Source organism: Molothrus ater, chromosome 2 (assembly GCF_012460135.2).
Source record: "Molothrus ater isolate BHLD 08-10-18 breed brown headed cowbird chromosome 2, BPBGC_Mater_1.1, whole genome shotgun sequence".
Lineage (NCBI taxonomy): Eukaryota > Metazoa > Chordata > Aves > Passeriformes > Icteridae > Molothrus > Molothrus ater.
The window spans coordinates 8293210-8315388 of record NC_050479.2 but is presented as its reverse complement, the minus strand read 5'-3'; the positions used below and the strand labels follow the sequence as shown (position 1 = coordinate 8315388).

General features: G+C 58.9%; 1 protein-coding gene across 1 annotated transcript in view; it reads right to left on the bottom strand.

Moving 5' to 3' along the window:
• BCOR (BCL6 corepressor) overlaps nt 1-18830 on the bottom strand; it is a 58776-nt gene extending 39946 nt beyond the window's left edge. The window contains 1 exon segment of the mRNA XM_036385258.2: nt 18236-18830. The gene's annotated coding sequence lies outside the window, so the exon portion shown is untranslated.
• Nucleotides 18831-22179: the final 3349 nt, after the last annotated feature.

Below are 22179 nucleotides of genomic sequence, written 5' to 3'. Positions count from 1 at the left end.
GGCATCTAAATAAAACCCTCCCTTTTAGCGTCTGCACATGACTAACTTGGAAAAAGGGGTTAAAAATAGTAAGTGGGTTGGCGAGCTCCCCACCCCTTGATTTGATTAAGCGAGGAGCCCTGGTGGCTTCTGCATTGGAGCTGCTGTGCTGCTGCTGCTGCTGCTGCTGCTGCTGCTGCTGCTGCTGCTGCTGCGAGTGCTTTCAGTAATTCAATGATGCCTGCTCACTCCAGGGAAAGAAATCATTAGCGGGCTCACTGGAGAAGTATTAGCAGTCCAAGAGGATCGGCGCTGTGTGCAGCCAGAGAGGCAGGTGAAAGGTAACCACATTTTCACGTCCAGTGGCAGAGAGGGAAAGGCTTTTCCTCCCCTCTACCTTGCCTAATGCCACCTCCGCTCGCATTAAATTCTAGTTTGCTGCATGAGCGAAGTGTCAGGACAAGCTGCGTTTTATTAACAGGATTATCGCGGCACATGATTTATTCCAGTGCAAGATTTTAATTGCTCTTCAGAGGTTGAGTCGTTTCTTTTGACTGAGCTTCAGCCTGCATCCTGCTGCTAAATGCTGGGTTAATAAGTAGGGGGAGCCTTTAATGCACAGGATATCCCTCAGCTCTTCCTCTCTCACAAAAATAGAAGCCTTTAAGCAGGAGGCATGATACTCCTTTTACACACACACAAGCCAGTAACGGGCGATTGACCACTGGGAGTTTAATGCCTAACGTCTCCCAAAGCATCCATGCTTCCCCAGCAAACTCATTTCCTTTGTCAGGCTACAAAATATGCAAATGATCACTTTGGCATTTAATAGGGAAGAAGCCCAGATTGGGCCTTTAACACAATACTTCACACACGTTCAGAGAGGTTTAAGAACTGAAACGGCAGGAAAGCCTTGTTCCCCAACACTTTTTTCTCCCCTCAGAGAAGCCTTTTGTGCAAAACTCCACGTCTGGAACAAATGTATATTAATGAAACAGCGCGTTGACCCTCCTTTCTCCACAACGGTTAGCTTTTCCTAATGAAGTCCGCACAAATCGCCGCGAGGAAACAAAAATCCACGGAGGTTAGTTATCGCGCTATCATTCAAAAGGAGTTATTTCACTGGAAAGACGTTTTCTGGACAGATTTACTGGTTTCCAGATGCGTCGCTCGTAATGTTTTCAATAGAGGCAGCAGCAGCATGGAGAGAGTGATTTAGGGTTTTACGGAAGGTTAGCAGGCGCCCCGTGCGCTGCCTCATCTGTAAGGGACAGACACCGGCGCAGGGAAGGGCCTCGACGGCACAGTCCCGCTCTCCGTGCCCCGCTTCCCTCTGGGGCCAGGCTCCTCCGAGGGGCTGCCTGCGCCCTCCCGCCTGCTTTCCTCGCTGGAAATGTATCATTAAGATAAGGCGAGGTGCCTGAACTAAAGCCCATCAATCCCCTGACACGTGCAGATAGCGAAATGCTGAAGTTGCATGGGGGGAGAGTGAGAGCTTCCCCAGCCAAGAGCGGGTAATCTGGAGGCTCCATGTCCCACAGCCACCACCACCCGAGCAAGGGCAAAACCCGCCCTGTCTCAGGGACGTGGTGGGATGTCCCGGGGCCACCAGGCAGGTCAGAGCCCGCGCCCCCGAGGGCTGCCAGCCCCTTCCCCAAAGCCACCCCTTCTCGCTGCGCGCCCCGGGAGCGCGCGTGTGTGCAGTTATAATCATCGCCGCCCTGATGAACTTCTTGTGAACTGTTTAAAAGTGGAGGTCTGCTGAACGAGCAGCGGCGCCACTGCCAGCCATAATTTCATTGCAACAAGCAGCAGACTTTTAACTCTTCGCACACCCTGTCCCTCCCCCTCCTCTCTCCCTCCCCACCAGCAGCTGCCTGTCGGGGATACCGGCTCACAGAGGCTCGGCCAAACGCGGGCAGCGCCACAAGCGCTCTGCGCTGCGGGGACGGGGGGGACAGTGATGGGGGCGTGGGGGGCACCGCACCTATTTATACACCCAGCTTCCGCGGGGGTGGGCGCAGCCGCTCCCGTTATGCAACCCCGACGGCGGGCTGAGCGCCCCAGCGCACGGAGGAAACCGAGGACACGTCTCTCCCTCCCTCCCTCCTCCTGTCACCCACCGGGCCACCGCCAGCGCGCCCCAGGGCGCCGCAGCCCCCCCGGCCGCCCCCGCTGCGCTGCGCGGCGGGGCGCGGAGCGGGGGTCGGCAGCCGGAGCGCGCACGGCATTTCCTCCGGGAGGTGTCTGGCCGATAAAGCCATTTGCGGCTAAATATAGACGGTGATGCACGGAGGAGGGAGGGAGGGAGGGAGGGAGGGAGGAAGAGAGGGAGGGAGGCGCAGGGTGGGGGGGGGGGGGGGGGTGGAAGAGAGTGAGACGCGCAACGCACACGCGGTTCCGCAGCGATGCCGCCGTGTGAAACCAGTTGTGAAAAGCGCCTGCAAGCACTAACCTGCCTCCCGGCGTGCTGCCGAGCCGAGCCGAGCCGTGCCGTGCCGAGCCGCGCCGGGAACACCCACCCAGCTCCCGCGCTGCCCGCGCCCCGCCGGCCCCGCGCCGCAGAGGCAGGCACAGGCACACACCGCACTGCTCGGGCAGCTGATTAAAAAGGGAAACGTTTGGGTCTCCCTCGCAACGTCAACAGACTTTTGGCAGCCATTGACGCCAGCAGCAGCAAAGTTTTGTTAACACGCTGCTGGCGTGGAAACGAGAAAAACCCGATGCCTGCGGGGAAGGGGAGAAGGAGGAAGAGGAAGACTCCACTTCTCCGTGCCTCCGGGGGAAAAGAGGAGGCGATGGCAGCGCCACCCGGGACAGGGCAGCCTGCTCTTCCCCCCTCCCTCTCCACCCCCATGACCCCGGGGTGCCTGCCGGCGAGTTTGCGAGGTGAAAGTCTCAGCGAGGGGCGTGGAGGGGCGGAGGGGAAGAGGGGGGGGCGCCCGGAGGAAGCCCGGCGGGGCCGGCGGCTGCAGCGAGCCAGGAAGCGGGTCGGGAGGAGAATTGCAGCGGCGCACGAGTTCCCTTTTGGCGCCTTTACTCTTTTCCACCTCCGAGCTCCGCCTGGCAGCCTGCCAGTTTCCACTGCACAAGCCACGGAGCCGGCAGCAGCAGCGGCAGCCGGCGGGGAGGGCTGCGCGGGGTTTAAAAAGAAACCACTGCGAGAGCCGATGGCACCGACGGAGCGCCGGGAGCTTCGGCAAACAACCCAGCCTTTCGGATATTAAAAGCCATGCAATAAATTCCCGGCCTCTGAGCCCTCCCCCACATCACCCCCCCGGGCCCCTCTTCCCCCCGCCCCGTCGCCGCCCGGTTCCAGGCCACTGGAAGGATCATTTCTAGATTTGTGAAAATCCCTGAGAAAGAAGTGAAAAGCAATCGGGGACTCGTAGTGATCTACTTCGATTAGCCCTCAGCCCCGATCATCTGGAGCTTGATTTGAAGGGCAGCGCTCGCACGGTATTTATAAGCTTAAATACGGGCTGATGCTTATGAATGTGTTTGGGTACCTCGTTTATCTTGTACCTCCGACTTATATATTTACGACTTATAGGAACAACGACCTGTGCCACGGCTAGAAAGGAGACTTCAGAGACACCGTATTGCTGCACCGTTTACAATGCGCCGTATAAAGCTCTGGCAGCAGCCAGCGATCTAATATTAGACAAGTGTTAAAAGAATAGGCTTGGCTGCGCTTTTTATATATATATGTATAAAAAAATAAAATATGCTATGGGGTTTTTTTTATGCAATCTCCACACGACATCACCGCTAGTGACACGTTTTGTAAACCAGAGGAGGAAGCTGCAGACTAAGTAGCCGCCGCACGGATCCGCGGATTAGAGAAGAAGTTTGACCTTTACCCGGGACGTGTGGCATTTCATTTAACCATAAAGCTAAGCACAATGCGCCAGCGAGATCGCTAAACCGATTTAAAATACATATAGAGTCATGCACGACAGTAGTGCATCTCGGTTTAGGCACCGTGCAGGCAGCACGAGGGGGTCGGCCACTATTTTAAGGCTCTTGCCGCAGCCACCCCCCCATCGCTCCCGTGTCGCCCGTGTTCCCCCTCCCGCGGCTCCCACACCGTCACGTGTCGAACAGCGACCGGGACTTTCTGCCGTGTAAACACGGCACGGCGGAGCCGACCGGGGGCACCCGGGGCTGCCGAGCCAGCGGGGCATCCTCCCCGCCCCGGACCGCCGGCCGCTCTGCCCCACGGACACACCCCCGGTGCGGCGGGGCTCCGGTGGGGTTGGCTCCCCCCGGCAGAGGCGGCCCGAGGGAGCGGCGCCTGTCACGCCGCCTGTCACGCCTTGGACCCTGCACAGACGGGCGCTGCGCCGGAGCGGCAGCGGCGCGATCCCCTCTCCCATATGCTGCGAGGCGAATCATTGCATCGCTCTCAGCTGCCGGCGGCAGCCAAAAGGGGGGAGGAAAAAAAAGTTTTCAATTAATGATAAGCCTAGGAACTGGGGAAGGGGGCGGGGGAGGAGGCCAATGAGGGAAAGTTAAAATGGCTGGCGATCCTTCAAATAACCCTGGCTGCCTTCCCTTGGAGCCCACACGGCACTGCCTGCCGCGGAGCCCTGGGGGAAGACCCGGACGCCCAGGCACACGCTCCTCGAGGCCAAAGCTGCCTCGGGCGGCCAAGGCTGCCTCCGCACACCGCGATGCCCATACCTGAAGGCTACGGGACATTCGTATAGCGGGGGCACTCACGTCATCCCCCCCTTCCCCCGGTTACACCACATCGTGGGGGTGCGACAGAGTGGCTGCAAAGGCTCCCACACACACACAGCGGGGGGAGGTGAGGCGGCTGGTACCCAACTTTGAGGCATCACTGCATGAAGGATTTCCCAGAGATTCGCGGGAAACACAGACCCCCGTCCGCTGCACTGGCAGCCCCGCACCGCCGCTACGGCGGCCACCCCCGGGCCCCCCCGTCCCTCCCCGGCGCGGGCGATGCCTCTGTCCCTCCAGGCGCTCGCCGCGGTGGCCGGGCGGGACGGGCGCTCCAGGGGGGGGCCCGGGGGATTCCTGCTGCCGCTCCGGCCGCGGCGGGAAACAAGGCTACTACTGGAGGAGGCGGTGGCGCTTCGAAGAGGGAGCCTCAAACCGGCTCAGCCGCAGGAACCCCCGGGCCCCCACGCAGACGGGAGAGAGCCCGGGCTCCCTTCCGTCGCCCACCCGCCGCGGCATCTGCCTACCCAGGCCGGCCGCGCCATTTTAGTTAGACACACACACACACACACAGACACAGACACACTCTCTATCTCACAACACACACACAGACGGACACACTCACACACAGACACACACACCGCGCGCGCGCACGGGAGCGAGGTTTCCGCCGCCGCTGCCAGAGACAACAGGCAGCAGCAGCAGCAGCAGCAGCAGCCGAGCCCGGGCTGCGCAGGCGGAGCAGCGGCAGCAGTGGGAGAGAGGGACACACACACACACACACACACACGCAAGCACACACACCCACGCACCGCGAGCCAGGCAGAAATGTGCATTTCAGGTAATTTAAGGCCGCATTCCCGGCGCAGGGAAGGAAAAGCGCAGGCCTGCGCCCCACCAGCCCATTAACCCGCCGCGCAATTGGCATCCCGGGAACCCTTCATTGTTGCCTTTATTCCCTATGGCTTTTGCTCTCCAGGAGGGGGATAGAAAGGGGGGAAAAAAGGGGTAGGGAGGGAGGAAGGGGAAAAAAGGAAAAATACCACCGAGCCAGCCCCTTCCCCCCGCTCGTCCCCCATTGTTCGTCCGCGGGAGGCTGGGAGAGCGCAGCGCCACGGGCTCGCTATTAGCCGGGCTCCGGCGAGCACTCCCCTGCCCCCAATAGCTCGGGAAACTTAGGAGGCAGGGTGGGGGGGAACCCCCCCACATTGGATACAAAAGCCCCAGCGCTCCTGCGAGAGTTGGGCGAAGGCCTGCGCTCACTTCCGCAACGTTATCCTAGCAGAAATACCGGAGCACGGCCCCCGTTTCCTTCCCCCAGCCCCCGCCGCACCCCCAGGGGGTGGAGTGATTAATGGGCCGTACGCCCTTGGTTTCCCTCCGGCCACCCCGGCACACCGCTCCCCGGCGCGGAGCCGCCGCGGCACGCTGGGCGGGGGCGGCCCCCCCACACATCCGTCGGGGACGTTGGGAGATATTGATCACGGACGACTTCATTTTGCATAACTGCGGCTGACAGGGCCTGTGGTTCCCTCATTTACGGAGCAACAGCTTCGCGGGGCTGATGGATGGGGAGCGGCTCCCTGCGCTCCCCCAGCCCCGCAGCCCCGCCAGGGGACGGCGGCTCCGCTCCTCATGCAGCAAATGGCCGCGCACAACAGGCAAATATTAAACTTAGGTGCCTCCGTCTCTCGTTTTACCTAGCGCGGCCAGCATGGAAGCCTCTCGCTTCCCGCAAGGCTTTGTCTGCGCAGCCACGCCAGGGCCAGGGCCGGGGCAGGGGACCTTCGGCGACTACATCCAAGAAAAAGTGCTTGGGAAGTTGGGGGGTTTTCCTTCTTTTTTTTTTTTTTTAAATTCCCTCCTCCTCTCCTAACAACAAACAAATAAACAGGCTGGTTTCTGCTAAACAATGCATAAAAATTAGCCTCGCCCCAAAGTTTATGTCGGGTTTATGGCGCTAACGTTTCTCCTTAATGGGAAACGCTTTCCCGAGCACTTCTGGAAAGCGCTGGCGAGCCCTCAGTTACGAAAGCTGCATTACGAGCACCTCGACTAAATGTCTCTGCAACGTGTCCCGACCTCACATCCACCACCTTCTATTCTCCACCTTGAGAGGAAAGGCCAGTCCAGGGTGGGCACAGCCAGCGCCAAACACCGCCCGACTCAGCGTGCGGAAGGCACCGGGGGCAAAAAAAAAACAAAAACAAAAACAAACAAAAAAAAAACACAACAACAAACAAAAAAAAAAACCTAACCACGTGAAAAAATACAAAAATTACAAAGAAAAAAAAAAAAAAGAAAGAAAAAGGAAATAAAAAGGACATAAAGTTGCCGGTAGCGGCGGTGCCCCGGTGTAGAGGAGGAAGCGTGCAGGCCGCCACCGGCCCTGCCTTCCCATCCCGGCGCTCCGCACCGAAACAAAGCAGCGAATCAACTGCGATGCAGATGGGCGGCTATGAATTTTTTGCTGCTGCTTAGAGCTTTAATTACTCGTTCTTGATCCGTGGGACTACGACACGACACCGCCAAGGTTAAAATGCCCTGAACAGCTCTGAGCAGATGTGAACGAGTTGGCAGACGCGCAAATGAGGTCTGCCTCTAAGCATGATAACAAGTGACTAATACATTGCATATCGCTGAAAGAAAATTATTTTTCTCTAATTTGCATTAGCTTCTTCTTTTTTTTTTTAACGCCGCCGACATTCCCTCCTCAGAGGCAGCAGCATAATCCTTAAAATATTGCTCCGTGACTTTAAAAGATTTGGAAGGAGGCAGCAATTGCCAGTGTTTTGGCTATGCAAGTGTTTTGGCTATGCAGGCTTGTTTATCTTTCCGCCTTTGCTCCAAGGCGAAACTAGTTTCGCAAGCAGTATTCTTGCAGAAAAATGGCACATGTCATATAAAACACCAGTTTATAGGAATTGATGCTAAAATTGTTGAATGACTACTGGTGTGCTTTTGCCACTAATAGCACAGTGTAATCCATAAAGGACCAAGGGGACAGTCAAGGCCAAAAGAGAAAAAAAAAACATAATAGATTGACTGGAGAGAAATAGATAAAGACAAAACCCATCGACCAAAACGACTAAAAGGGGGGTGAGGGAGGAAATAAGCATCTCCCCTTCTTACCTGCTCTCCACCCCAGAGACACCTCGTCAAAAAGACAATAGTACGTGGAGGTCACTTACTATATAAAACACAGCGGTTCTCGTAGGTAGCGAAATTATGTCAGGTACAAATATAGGTTGGAACCCAGTTCTCCAAGTTTCCTCGACTTTCCAGAGGCTCTTCTGAAAGGGCCAGGAGATCACTCTGGGTACTGGAGCAAACTTCAAGAACAGACAGCATTTTATATCCTACGCTCAGAAGACACACCGAGGGCCTTAGATGCAGAGGCTTTGAGCAGAAAATAGCCACTCGGGAAATTAATGCACGAGGAGTTTTTCACTGAAGACCTACTCCAGGGATCCCTGCACATCCAGGTTATCAGGGGTCGTACGCTGCCATCTCAAGCGGCAACTTCTCTGCCAACACGTGTTTGTGAGGGAAACGTGCTGCCAGCCACCGCACCGCGCCGTGCCGTGCCGCGCCGTGCCGTGCCCCGGGCCGGCCGAGCCCGCAGCCGGGCTGCCCTCTCCTGCCGCGGGGCTGCCGGGACACCGCGCCCGCCGCTCCCGCAAAGCCACCGGGGCCGGCGCAAACCTGCCGCCAGGAGGGATTTCCCAGCGCCGGGGCCGGGCACGGAGCCGGCCGCTCCTCCAGCTGCCTCCCTGCGCTTGTAAATCAAGCGGAGGCGGAAAGAGGGGCCGGGGGGAGGGGGCGGAACGCTTCTCCCCGGCCAGCGGCGTTTGCTGAAGCGTCGCGGCGGGCGGCAGGGGAGCGCGGCTGGGCGCCCCGCCGCCGCCGCCCGGGATGCCGCCGGGCCCCGGGGCGCCCCGCCGGGCCCCGCAGCGCCGGGCGGTGCCTCCGGGAGCGGCGGGGCGGCCCCGGGGCCACTCCGGCCGCAGCGAGAGCTTTTGTGTGCGAGTGCCAGCGAGGCGCGGGCTTTTCGCGCTCCAACAGCTGTCACATTATTTGCACTGGCTGTAAACAGCCTTCGCCTTCCCCCCTCCCCTCAAAACCCCCGCCCCCCTTGCCACAGAGTTAAATCCAGACTAACAATCCCCAGTTAGAGATCAAACCAACAACAGCAGCATTGTGTCTGCCTTCATTGCTTTACCATCAACTACTGCAGCTGGTTTACTCGAAACAAGGAACACCCTCTACCCACCTCCCCCGCCCCGGGGCCACAAACGTGCTTGTTCCCGGAGGTTGGCCGGGCGGAGCCGCGCTGCCCGGGGGTTCCGCGGGCCGGGCCGGGGCTGCGGGGTGCTGCTCCGCCAGCCCGATGTCGGTGGGTGCCAAGCGCCGCGGGGCTCTCCCCCACAGCACAGAAGGGTTTCCAGTCAGCACTCACGCCCGACGAAACGCCTGCACAATCACAAGTTGAGCTCCGCTCTCGGTGTGGCTTTTGGGAAAGGCGAGGGGGAACCCCGCTGTAGCGGGGAAAGCCGCGCCTGCAGCTGCGCAGCGCTCCGCGGCACACGGCGAGCTCGCCCCCGCGGCGCGGCGCGCCTCCGAGCAGCCCTTCCCCGGGAAAGCCGGGCTTCCCCCGATCCCTGCCCGGCCCTGGGCCGCCGCCGGCAGCGTCCGACCTGCTGTGGCAGCGAACCTCCCGCCGAGGGGCCCCTCCGCCACCCCTGCCCGGGGCGGTGACCCCGCAAGCCGCGGCGGCCCCGGCCCCTCCGCTCAGCCGGGCGGCAGAGACACGCTGCCACCTTCTCCTTTCCACCGTAAGGAGGAAAAAAAAAATAACAAGAAAAGAAAAATGCCAATAACCTCAAGCACGACTCCAGCTTCGTTCATGATACAACCACTGTGCAGCACACTCCTTTGCTTCCAACTCTCAGAGGGCCTTTTGCTGGGCACAGCTGGAATTTGAGTGTAAATCCTCATAGCTCCTTCCCTGCCTTACTTATTTTTACATCAGCAGCAAAGTTGGAGGAGACGTGGAATTTACTTTACAGAAGCATGGGGAAAATAAATCTGTTCGAGGAAACCTTTCCTTGCCCATTCTGACTCCTGGCATTACCCAAGTTGCTCACCTCTTAAGGGAAAACCAAGACATGGCAACTTTCTCTGAAATTTGTGTACTGCACAAACTCTTTACGAGGCCACAGGAGCTGAAATAACACTTTCTATGTACCTATATGCAGCTTGGGAGATGGCACCAGTAAGGAAAAATAGCTGACTTTACTGGAAGCATGTCTCCATCTTGGCCTAACTCCTGCCAAAGGGCAGTACTACCCCGGCAGGTACGGTGCTTCACACCAATGTGGTAAGTTTCCAATCGACTTCCGAATCAGATTCACCATCCAAAGACACCGGTACATATTCACAGGTCAGTGTCATCGACTATTCATTGCCTATACGTAGCTAGAAATCTGCTGGCCTGGTAAAAACCACTGCTAACAGAACAATGTCAGCAAAGGCTGCAACACAGTCTTGTGAGAGACAGCCGATTCGTGCCTACTGAGGCTCTTTCAGCACAAAGGCTTTTAGAGGAAGAAGAGAGAGAAGAGGGGGAAAAAGGAGGGAGGGCTCTCGTGTTTCAGGGCTGCTGTCCCCTGGGAACCAAGAACCAAGTGTAGCTTCAATCAAATGCTGACTTCTCCTCTGGGAGCTCAGTAGGAAACCTGATCTCACTAGCTCATGCCTGCCTCCATGCATATAGGCTGGGTTTTCTTTCATACCAGCAATTTGTATAAAGAGGGGAGCCAATATAGTTTATTGCAAACGAGATCTCGCAGTAATGGATCTAGAGAGATACTTCTGTAGCTAAAATAAGACAACCTTCAGCCACCTGCTCAGGGCAGGCCGCGCCACAGCCGCCTCCAGCTCGGCACACAGGGCTTGGCTGTGGGTGCCCTGGCACAGCACAGCACAGCACAGCACAGCACAGCACAGCACAGCCTCCCACGCGTCTCCTCCAGCCCTGCATCCTCCCCAGCTGGCAGCAGCCGCCCTGGGTTGGGGTTTTGTGCAATGCCAGGTTACACTTCCATTAAAACGTTTACCCTGGGAGATCACTTCCTGCTTGCACAAGTACTGCTCCAGCTTCCCCTGCTGCTCCCAACTTTAGCCAGAGGTATTTCTCTCCTCACCCAGCAAGGCCTGGAGACCCCACAAAGCATCCACCCCTGCCCACTGCTCCTGGGCTGCCCTGGCACGGCACGGCACGGCACAGCACAGGAGGCCTGCAGGGAAAGGCAGGCCAGTCCTCAGAGCTCCACATAACTTCACGCCGGGCTGCTTAATTCTGCACGGGGCTTTGCTAATCCACTTTGTGCTCGACTACTGAAACAGGAGGAAAGGAAAACACTGCACGGGGGAGCACGACCAGGCCAGAGCAAGGTGAGCCTGGGGGACTGCAGGCTGTGGGAAGGGCTTTCCTCAGCACCCAGCTCAGCCTCCTACTGCTGTGGGCAAGTCGGAGAAGCTTAAAGCACAACCCAGCGCACCAGGGCGTGGGAGCAAAGGGGATTGCTCGAGGATCAGAGATCCCTGTAGGATCTCTCCATAGCCAGGAGCTTTCACATGGAGAAAGTTTGGCTCAGGGAGGGAATTTACACTTAGAAAGAGGAGCTCAGCCCATCCCTTTTTGTGCCATTAACAAGTTCTCTGTGAATTTCAAGGAGAGCTGAGAATATGCCCCTCCAGCTTTGATTTCACTTCTCTGTCCCTACCGGTCACCATACACAAATGCCATACTCAAACCATGACTAAACCAGCCCCACAAAGCTGTCTCACCCCTCCAGGAGATTCCCAGATGCAATGCCACCCCACCCCAGGGGAACACAGAGGAAACACAGCGGTGGGAGAGGGACAGTCAGCCCCACAGCACCTGTTCACACGGGGACAAGGACACCCATCAGGCTGCCCCAAGCATGCAGTCTGCTCTCTGTGCAAGTACAGGTGTACTTCCCTCTGCTGTAAACTGTGCTAAGTGCCAGCTACTCCAATACTCCTGTGAACGTGGCACTCTCACTTTTATAACTGACACTACAGGCCCAAATGTTTTGTAATATGCAAATACTGAAAGGCACACAAGGCCCCCAGGTGAGGTACTGGGGTAAGACCAAGACCTGCTCCAGCTGAAAACGAAAAGCAAACCACACTCTGAGAAAGAATGAGCTGCCAGACTGCAATCCACCATGGGCTGTCTAGAGGTGCATGGGGAAGGAGCCCACCACAGCACCAAGCTGCTGCAGCTCCTGGGTGTGGAAGATAACTCCAAGGGCAGCAGGAGCCATAGAAAGGAGAGCACCGAGGCTGGGAGCACTCTGAGAAGGAAGCAGAGGAAGCCCCCGAGCCTCCCCTTTCCCCTGTGCTCTACCAAACACACTTAGCTCTTTATACGAGCTGTTCCCAGTGTGGCTGGTGGATTCTGCGCTTTCCACTTTAATTGTCTTATCCAAATAAAGCTTTGTTTTCCTTAGCACGACAATCCCAACATTCAGACCGAGATTTTCATTGGACAGAGGAGATATTTTATTCTCTGATTGTTTAGGGAACCAGGGCTTAGAGGGAACAGCCCTGGCTTGTGTGCCTCCACTCACAATGGGTGCTTTGCAGCCCCTTGTCCCGTCATGTAGATTCATTTTACAGAGTTATCAGGGTGAGAATCATGTTTCTCTCAATTTCATAGCTTTCCAAGTCTATCCTAGACTTTAACAAGTCTTTTAGTTTGCACCTAGACAATAAATTTAGTTTAATTTAGCTTCCGGTCTTTAGTTTTAGCAGGTCTTCTTTTTGCATGCAAATCAATATGGCAATTACCATCTAAAAGCTCACCCAGCCCTAGGTCAATGTAAATTGATCATTGTCCGCCTTCTACAAAATAACACCGGGAGTCTATGGTGCATAATGAGATTATACTGGAAACTGTCTTTCAGATCACAAATTATATTTCATGCTGTCAGGATCTTCTCCAAGAGGACTTCCTTGCATGTCTAATCACATGGCACCGAATCTACCAGCTCATTAGGTAGTTTAGGGGTGCAAAGAGTGAAGGAAGAGTCCCAAGTAATTCAGACAATTCTGGAAAACAGGCAGGCAGGTACAGAGTGATGCTCTCACTCACTAACTTTTCCACCAATGGAAGAGAGGAGGGGGAAAAAATCTCCCCTCAGCCAAGAACTGCTGTCCAGCAAACAAGGAAAAATGAATTCCCTGCTGGAAAGCAGCAGAACTTTCCTAAAGCCACATTTGCAAGGAGTTCTTGGCCTCCTCCTTTCCGTCCCCACCTCATTCTGCTGGAGCGCTGGCATCCTGCTCCGGAGAAACCCGAGGAAGGATGCGCTCTCCTGGCAGAGCCCACCCTGCCCGCCGCAGCCCGGGGACCTGAGCGGGTCAGGTCGGAGGGAAAGGTCGCTCCGGAGCAGCGACTGCTGTAAGCCGGTTCCCTGAAAGGCCAGAGGATTAACGGGATCTGCTCACAGCCAGGGGAACTCCCCCTGCCTGCAGCCCGGGCCTCCGCGTTCCCTCCGGCACGCACACGCCATGCAGCCAGCAAGCGCTGCTCGGGTATTCCAAAGGGGCAAGCCCGGCTCTCCGTGCCACTGTTCAGGTTACTGCAAAACCAAGAAAGAGGGGAGCAGGCCCGCTCCAGCCATCAATTATTTCTAAAGAAACACCAGCCTAAGGAGGAAGTATTAAACTTGGCTTCATGCTGCTTTAAGTCCGCACTAAAATGTGATGTATTGCAGCGTTCAGGGGAAAGACAGCGCATTGCACATCACCTGTGCAACCCAAGTGTGCTGCAGGGTCCCAGCAAGAGCACAGACCTCTGCCGAGACATGCAGAAATCGGAAATCACTTGTCCTCCACTCTAAGCACCGAATTACTCCAAACCATATTTAATCTGAGGGCAACGTGGCTGCTTAGCTACGACCTGAACCACAGCAGGCCCTCTGCCTGTCTTTGCAGGGGCCACTCATCGGTCAAAGTTGAGAGACTCTGTAAACGACAGCCACACATTGCCAAAACTACTTTGGTATGTGCAGCACTCATTACTTTGGGCCTTGGTGACCTGGGTCCATTTTCTCCACAAACTGACACACAAAAACACGTCAACAACTTTGTGCGCTCTCACAGCTGCACAGATCCAGAAAGTTTGGTTGCATGGATTGTACAGGCACCCCTGCAGCTCAGTCACTGTTAGGGCACCTTGGCTTCCTCATCAGTCTTCAAAAAAGCGTATTATCATGGGGTGAAGGAAGAGGAGGGAAGAGGGATGACAATTTTGAACTGCCTGAGAAGCTGCAGCTCTTGGCACAATCTGGTAAAGGCAAATACAGCGTGTGACATGGAGCCTGGGTTGTCCACCAGCACAGGAATAAAGCCAAGGCACCAGTATTGTTTCAAGACCCAGTCCATATTTGGGCATTCAGCTCACACATCCCAAGTATTGCTTTAAATATTAGAGACATTCGCCAATGTGGTTTATAATGCACTCAAATGGCAGAAGTCATTTCTGTTCGCTCTCAGATTACTGGCTTGGTCTTGATGATGGGGGGTTTTTTGTGGGGGGAGAAGAGAGGGAAACCCTGCTGAGTCTGTTTGCACTGGTCTCTATTAGATGTGCAACAAATCTGCCATTTCCGGCGCTGCTTCTATCTAATTAGAGATGTATTTAGATGTGACGTGTAAATAAGCGCTGAGCTGCCTGCTGCCCTGGCTGCGTGGACTGCTCAGGAGCATTTCCAATAAGGCTGTAGCGCCCGGAACCAGGGCTCAGACAAAGAGGGTTGGGAATGGTCTGCGCTGCAGGCGAATCCAAGAAAACCAGCTTTTATCTATCGCTCTAAAGCCTTAACTGCTTTTAATCTGTACCGCCCAGGCTTGCACGCCAGGATCGCATCTCATCCACCGAGGACGTCTCAAGCACAAAAGGAAGCACACGCGCACGGAGGAGCTGCAAACAACCCCCGACCCACCCGAGCTGCAAGGCAGACCCCGCTCTCCACCTGCCCTTGCGTTCCACGAGGTGTGCTCGCTCCCGTGGGCTTCCAAAGAGCCCGAGGCAGGTACGGCCGGCTCCTGCCTGCACCGACACGAGCCGAGGGCTGCTCCACGCTGCGAGCACAGATGTGGCCCCGTGGGGCGAAGGGAGCCGAGCTGCTGGGGGAGAAGTTGACGGAACCTGAAGGCGGCCACGGAAACTCGCTCCCCCCGCGGGCCGAGAACCTCCATCCCGGGATTTCCAGGGCGGGAAGGGGAGGGGCACGGCAGGGCGGCGAGGGGCGGAGAGCCCCGGGGACACCCCCGAGCCCGAGGGGCTGCCTGACTCCGGCTCCAAGCGCTCCTCCTCGGAGTTTCCAGAGAGGAAACTCCTGGGAACGAAATCATCTGGCACTCGCCTCATGAACTCTTTTCCTGTTGTGGGAAACATCTCGTATAAAGCCATTAGATGGACGGGGCAGCGCCGGGGCCCGGAGGCGCGCTACCCTGTCCCCCCCGCCCCCGCTCCGACATCATCCCTGCGATCGCTGCTGCATCTTTCCAGGCCGGGATAGCCAGCCCCGATCCCCTCCGGCGTTAAGGGTTAACAACCATCACCACCAACACAAAAAAAAAAAAAAAAAAAAAAAAAAAAAAAGGAAGGAAGAAAAGAGGGAGGAAAAAAAAAGAAAAAATATCGCGGTGACCTTTTCCGTCTCCCCCACTCTCCCTTTCAGGCTCCGGTTCCTGAGCTCGCAGGGAGCCTGAGCGGCTGTCTAGACCGATCTATCACAGACGGACAAACAATACCAGGAGAAGCCCCTGCCCGGTCCCTCAGCCTCCGCCACTCACCTTAGAAATGGCGAAGAACAGAAAAGTGACCGCGATACAATCCTCCCCGGTATATTTATAGCCTTCCACACAGCCCACCTTCATGCCTGACAAATGAGATTTTGTCTGCTCTCTCAACGTACGCTCCAATAAACACACACACTTTTTTTTTCTTTTTTTTTTGTGTGTGTGTCTGTTTGTTTTTGGTAACATTCCGGGCTCGTCCCTCCGATCCCGGGGCGGACGAGGGCCCACCACGCCCGTGCGTGACGGCAGGTCTGATAGCGGGGGCAGGAGGGACTGGGGGCAGCAGTAGGTGTCCCGGTCACTCGTGTCCATATGCAACCTCCCACCCTGGAAGCTTCAATATCCGTATTCATCACGCCCCCTTCACACCCGGCCCCCCTCACCCGAAGTACTCTCTGGGCCCTGCCAGCCCTCCAGGTTGCGTATTAAAGAGGGTATATACGGGGCGAGGAGCCGGAGGTCCAACGCTGCAAAAGGCTGGGGAATAACTAATGATCTGTGCAGCCCATTGATCCGGTGCATACTTCCTAATTAACTCTGAGTCACCTATTTGTGACAGCAATTCAAAGAACTGCACCAGGGATAAACTGCAACCCCGGCGCGCGAAGGCAACCCGGCGGGGGGAGCGAGGAGGGAAGAGGCGGCGGTGAGGGGGGGGCGCTGGGGGAGGAGGAATTTGCTCCTAATCCTCCTAAAAGCAATTAGGGTGAGCGCTGCGCTGGCTACCTCTCGGGAAGGAAAAAAAAAAAAAAAAAGGGAAAAAAAAAACCCACCCAGCGCAGCGGCTCCAACAGCAGAACCGAAAGGAAATGAATCGGTGTGTCGCAAGGGCGAGAGCACCGGGCTCCAGACAGACAGGCAAGCCTCAGCACCTCGGGGACGAAAGTCGGTGAGAGCGGCGGCCGGAGGAAGCGGAACGCCGGTCTCGGCGGGCAGCGGCGCGCACGGAGCCGCGGGAGGAGCGCGGGCGGCGGTGACCCGGGAGCGGCGGAGCCACCGGCGGGGGGTGCGGGCGCTGCCCGGGGCACCCAGACCCCGCACCGCCCGCCCGCCCTCGCCCCCACCTTTGTTCCCAAGTGGCTCTGGCGGGGCATTGCTCTTCCCGGCCGCCCCCCGCGGTAGGGCCACGGGGAGGGGGCGGGGAAAAAAAAAAAGTTAATAGAAACCTTTGGAAAATCCGGGCTTGGCTACGTGGTGCGGGTTGGGCTCCCCCCGCCCCCCCCCCCTCCTTTTTTAATGCAAACACGAATACAAAAGCTGCGGGCTCTAAAGAGCAGATGAAAGCAATGAACGGAGTTTCTGGAAAAGATTCATTAGTGGGAATTAATGCTGCGAGGAGCTCCGAGGCGATACCATTAAAGTCAGTCCCCACACTTTGTCAGTTTTACACCGCTCGCTATGGTCGGGGCGGTTTTTTTTTTTTTCTTGTCGGGGTAAATGGGGGAGGTGCTCTTCGCCTTCCCCTCGCCCCCTCTGCGATCGCCAAACCCGGGATCGTACAGACATCGCGGAAATGAGAGAGGGAGGGAGGGAGGGAGGAAGGAGGAAGGGGAAAGAAAAAAAAACCAAAACAACAAACAAACCACCCAACATACACACATCGACAAAGAAAGAGGAACGTGAACGCTCCGCAGCCCTCGCCCCCGGACTCGCTCCGCGAACATCAAATGCATGCCTCATATGCTGCGCAGAGCCGCCCCACTTGGCCCTGCCTTCACAAAGCAGCCTCCGCTGCCTCCCCGCCTGGCCGTCCCCCTCCGGCTGCCCCATTGATGGCAAGCCCCGAGCCTCCCTCTGGCTCGCTCTCCCAACTCCAAACTACATTTTCGGGCTTGACTAAACTTCCGTGTCACTCCGGACCTCACGCCAGCACCGCTCCGCGCACGGGAAAGCCCCGGGCCGCCCTGTCCCACGTGCGCCGCGGCGCCCGCCCCGCCGGGGCGGAGGGACAGGGGGGAGCAGCGCCTCAAGCTCTCCCGGCGGGGAGGAGGCGGCCGGCAGCGGGCTCTCCCGGCGGGAAGAAGGCAGCCGGCACCGGGCTCTCCCGGCGGGAAGAAGGCAGCCGGCACCGGGCTCTCCCGGCGGGAAGAAGGCAGCCGGCACCGGGCTCTCCCGGCGGGAAGAAGGCGGCCGGCAGCGGGCTCTGCCCGCCGCTCACCTGCCCGCCGCCGCCGCCGGACCGCGCGTTGCTCGGGGCGGGGAGCCCGGCCCGCCCGGCGCGGGAGCTCTCCCCGCTCCGCGAGCCGGCAGCGCCGCTCCTTGCTCGCCCCGTCCCACGGGAGCCCCCGTAACGCCGCTGCTCCGGCGCCTTCCCAGTCACAAAGTGCGAGACGACGGGAACACCGCCACCACTCCCCACACGGGCGCACCGGAGCCGACAACGCGATCGGGTGCTTCCCCCCCGCCTCCGCTGCCCCAAACAGGCATCTTCACAAGCAACTGCCACCAAACTTCCCCTCCGACACCGCAGCCCCGGAGGCGCTCCGCTAGACCCTCCTGCCCCCGCCGCTCCCGCCCGAGCCCCGCTGCCCCGCGCCGTAACTTTCTGCCACGCCGCCGCTCTGCCTTGCCCGCGGCCGGCCGAGGGGAGCCCCGCAGCCGCCCCGGCACCGCGGGACTCGGCGGCGGCGCTTCCGCACGGGAGCTGTTCGCGGAGCGGAACACTGACCTTCCTGCCGCGCCGCGGGGCTGTGGCGTGCGCGGTCCGAGACGCGGGTCCTCACACCGTCGCCTGGCCCTGCTGCTCTCCCTGAAGGGGAGCCCCGTCGGGGGTGAGAAGAAGAGACGAGAAAAGTTTCACGATCCGACTCCCCCTCTCCGTGGGTGCGTGTGTCGCGGCTTGCCCCAGCGCGGGCGGGTCGGGGAAGGGGCGCGGAAAGACCAGGGAGCTGCGGGGCGCGGGGAGCGGGAGCGGGGCCGCCCTCTGCGCCGACGGGGCAGGTGCCCGCGGGAAGGGCTTTGCTCCTCGGCTCGACTGGGCTCAGCAGCGGGAGTGGGAGCGGCAGCCCGCGATGCTCATTCCGGCTGCCGGCTCTGGTTTGGCAGCGCCATGTTGCTGGCTTGCTCCGGGCGAAGTTCCTGCGCTGGCGAGCGCGGCGCTCCCCACATCTCGCCCGCGCCGCCGTCTCCCGTGCCCTGGCCGCCGCGGCTTTGTGTGTGTGTGGCTGGGGATTTAATTCTCCTCCTCCTCCTCTTCTCCTCCTCTCTCTCTCTCTCTCTTTTTCTTCCTCTCCCCCCCCCCTCCCCTCTTTAGTCCGCCGGGAAAGCCGCTCTTCCTCACCTTGCCGCTGGGAGACCGGGCTCCGTCTGCTGCACGCTGCGCTCCCCTCGCATCCCCCCTCCCTCTCTCCCTCCTCCTCCTCCTCCTCCTCCTCCAGCCGTCGCCTCCCCTCCCTTCCCCTCCCCCCGGGTAGGCGCTGCACCGAGGGAGCCGCCGCCAGCAGCAGCAGCGGCAGCAGCGCCGCCACCGCTTTTTCCCTCAGCAAGTTTCCCCCTCCCCTGGCTGCGTTTCCCTGCTCAGGCAGGGCTCGCCCGGCCGCTCGCCCGCTCCCCCCCTTGCCCTGACTAATTGATTTGCCCCCCCTCGCCGCGCCGCCAGCCCCTCGCCTCGCTCGCTCCCCCCGGCTGGCACAGGTCGCTGCCAAGCTGCGGCGCCCCGGGGGGGGACTCCGCGCTCCCGCGCTCCCCGGCAGGCAGGAGGGGAAAGCCGCCCCCCCCCCCCCGCCCCGCCGATACTCCCCTCTCTCGCTACCCAGAAGGCCAGTGGAGAACCGCAATTACCATAAAGCTCCGTTCACTCCGCTCCGCCAAGCTGTCAAAACCCCGGCGGCGGCGGCGCTGCCAGACATCGCTGCGAGCCTCCGCGGCGGGTCGCGCCGCGCTGCCACCCCCCGCCACCCCGCTCGCCCCCGGCCCCTCCGCCGGGCGCCCCCGGCCCCCCCACCCCGCTTCCCCCGTGATCCCCGCGGCGCCTGGAATACCCCCCGGCGCTGCAACCCGCGCCCACAGTCACACCCGCCGGCTCCGGGGTTCCCCCTTCGCGCAAAGGCATCCCCGCTCCCCCAGGACCGGCCGAGGGCTCGCAGCCGTCGTAACCCCCCGCAGGGGCCACTCCACGAGCGGAGCCTTTCGGCCGCGGCCTCTCACACTCGCGGAGGGGGGGTGTGTCGCCCCCCCGATGCCGGGGCCCCTCTCTGGGTGCCACCCGCCGCCCCCAACTTCGCGTGGTCCGCGGCTCGGCCGCGCTGATTTCCGCGCTTCCCCCCGGTCCGCTTCTCCGAGCTCTGAATCGGGATGGAAAAAAAAAAGCCACTCGTTTGTCAACGTCTGCATTGCGGGGGGCGGGGGGGCCGAGGGGGACCTTATTAAAGCGCGTTTTCGCCTGATCCGGCTTTGGCAGCCCTTAACGCGCTTTTTACCCGGTGTGAGCAGTGTGGCAACCCGGGGTGGGGTCACGACTGAAGGGCCGTTTCCCTCGCTGGCATTTCTAGGGCTTGCTTTAAGATTTCTGCCCGGATCGTGGAGCCCTTTAATCTCCGGGTTGGTAGTTATCGGCTGCATCTATTTACTTTGGCAAGGCAACTTTTGGCTCAGCGAGCTCGACTCGTAAATTTCAGGTTCATAACGCCCATCCCCGCTGATACTCCCAGGTTTGGTCCCGCAGAGCCCGCGGCGTGGAAGCTCCCGGGGCGGCCCCGGCCCCAGGGCCAGGCGGGCTTTCGGCCCCTCTGCTCCCCCGCACCTCCCGGCGCCTTCCCGGAGAACGGGAGTTCTGCCACCTCAGCGCCGCCGGCGCCGCATCGAGCCCTTCTCGCCGCCGCTCCGTGTGGGAGCGACTGCCAGCCAAACGCCAGGCGATTAACGCGGACAGTTTGCCCCAGGGGGGATTTTTAATCGCTTCGTTCAGGACCCTGCGCGAAAAGGCTGAAGAGACGCTCTGAGCTGCAAAAGCTTCCCTCACCGAGGGCGCCGGAGCAGCAAGCAGGGCGATGGGAATTCAACGCCAGAGCAGGACGGCCCGGGCTGCCTGCCTGCTCTGCGCCGCTGCTTATCTGAACATGGGAAAATGAGAGTTCTCCGAAGTTGTCCCTACTAAAGCTCCCCCTCTTCCAAATCCAGAAGCGTTTAATAGAGAAGATACACTACGTCTGGGGGAAAAAAAAAATTAAGTGGGGGTCGCCCAATGCACGGGAAAAGGACACAGAGTCCAGAGAAAAGCACACACACCCCACACATACACACACGCAGCCGGGTCATGGCCAGAGGGTTGGCATTTCATGAAACTGCCATCACGGGCTTTGGAGTTTCACTGCGTCTCTTAAAAAAAAACTCGCCCGTCTCAAAGGAGAAGTGAAATATCCACCATCTGAATGAAACCCGAAACGGCAGCCGCACCGCTCAGCTTCCTCGCAGGGGAGCCCTGGAAGCCGCCGAGGATGGGGAACGGGCAGCGGTCCCACCGTGCTGGCCGACGGGGAGCATTGCCCCGAGTAGCAGCCGGGTTTGATCCTGGTGCGGCGGGCCACGCATCTGAAAAGACTCCCACACGTTTTTTTAATCTCCAGTAACAAGCAGAAGGACACCTGGCCTATTACGCTGTAAAGCTATTTTTTATAAAGATGTTTTAGGGCTAGACATTAAAAGTTATTAGATTGAACACACGTGAGTTACAGGCACACAGCTGGAGGGGAGGCCTCTGTTGGATTTTTTTTTCCCTTTCCTAGGAAAACCTCATTAAAATTGCTTCTTTCTATATGAAAGCAGAACTAGCGCGTTTCCTGGCGAGGTGGCCGCAGCTTCCCGGCTTCATTGATCTGGGCTTTGTCTCTCCCCACAGGTCTGGATCTGCGGTGCCAGCGGCCCGCACTTGCATCACAAAAGTCGCCCGCTTCCCTTCCCCCTGGCTGCGAAGTCCAGATCACAACTGTGTGCCTACAGCCTGGGGCTGGATCCTTGGGGCAGGGGTGGTTGGGTTTTTTTGTTTTTCACTAATGACTTAAAAGTTATCTCGGGGTAAACTTGCTCCGCTTTTATTTTTAACCGTAAACTTTCTTTGTGAACGCAGCTTCCTTCGTGGCAGGGAGGAACAGACCCGCGCTTGTTCGCCTCTGTGCCTTTTTTGTTCCCCGGGTCCCCGAGCTTTGCAGCGGGAGGCTGGCGGCTCCCGGCGAGAAGACATTGGGGCTTCAGTTCGCTCCTCCCGCGGCCTGCCCCGGCCGGCTGCGCGCCCCGCCGCCTTCCCCAGCGCGGCTCCGCCGGGCACCGCCGAGCTAACCCCGGAAAATTCAAAGCATGCTCTTGCCTTGCGGATTACCGGGCGGCCTCCCCCCCTCCCACACGCCCCGGAGGGAGCTGACCCCCGGGTCAGGCCGCTGCACACTGCTCTCTCCCCGGGAGGGGAGGGGGGCTCCGCTCTGTCGCTGCTGTTGCAGCCGCCGAGAAGCGGGGCGAGGATGCGCTCGCAAAAACGGCTGCTCCGATAATGCTAAGTACTTAACCTCCTCGTAAAGACAAATCCATTGTTAATGGCAGAATAGGCTTCTCGCAGGAGGCTTCCAAGTGGGATGGCTTTATGCCGGCTCTCATTTACCTCCAGCGCCGCCTCTAATTGGA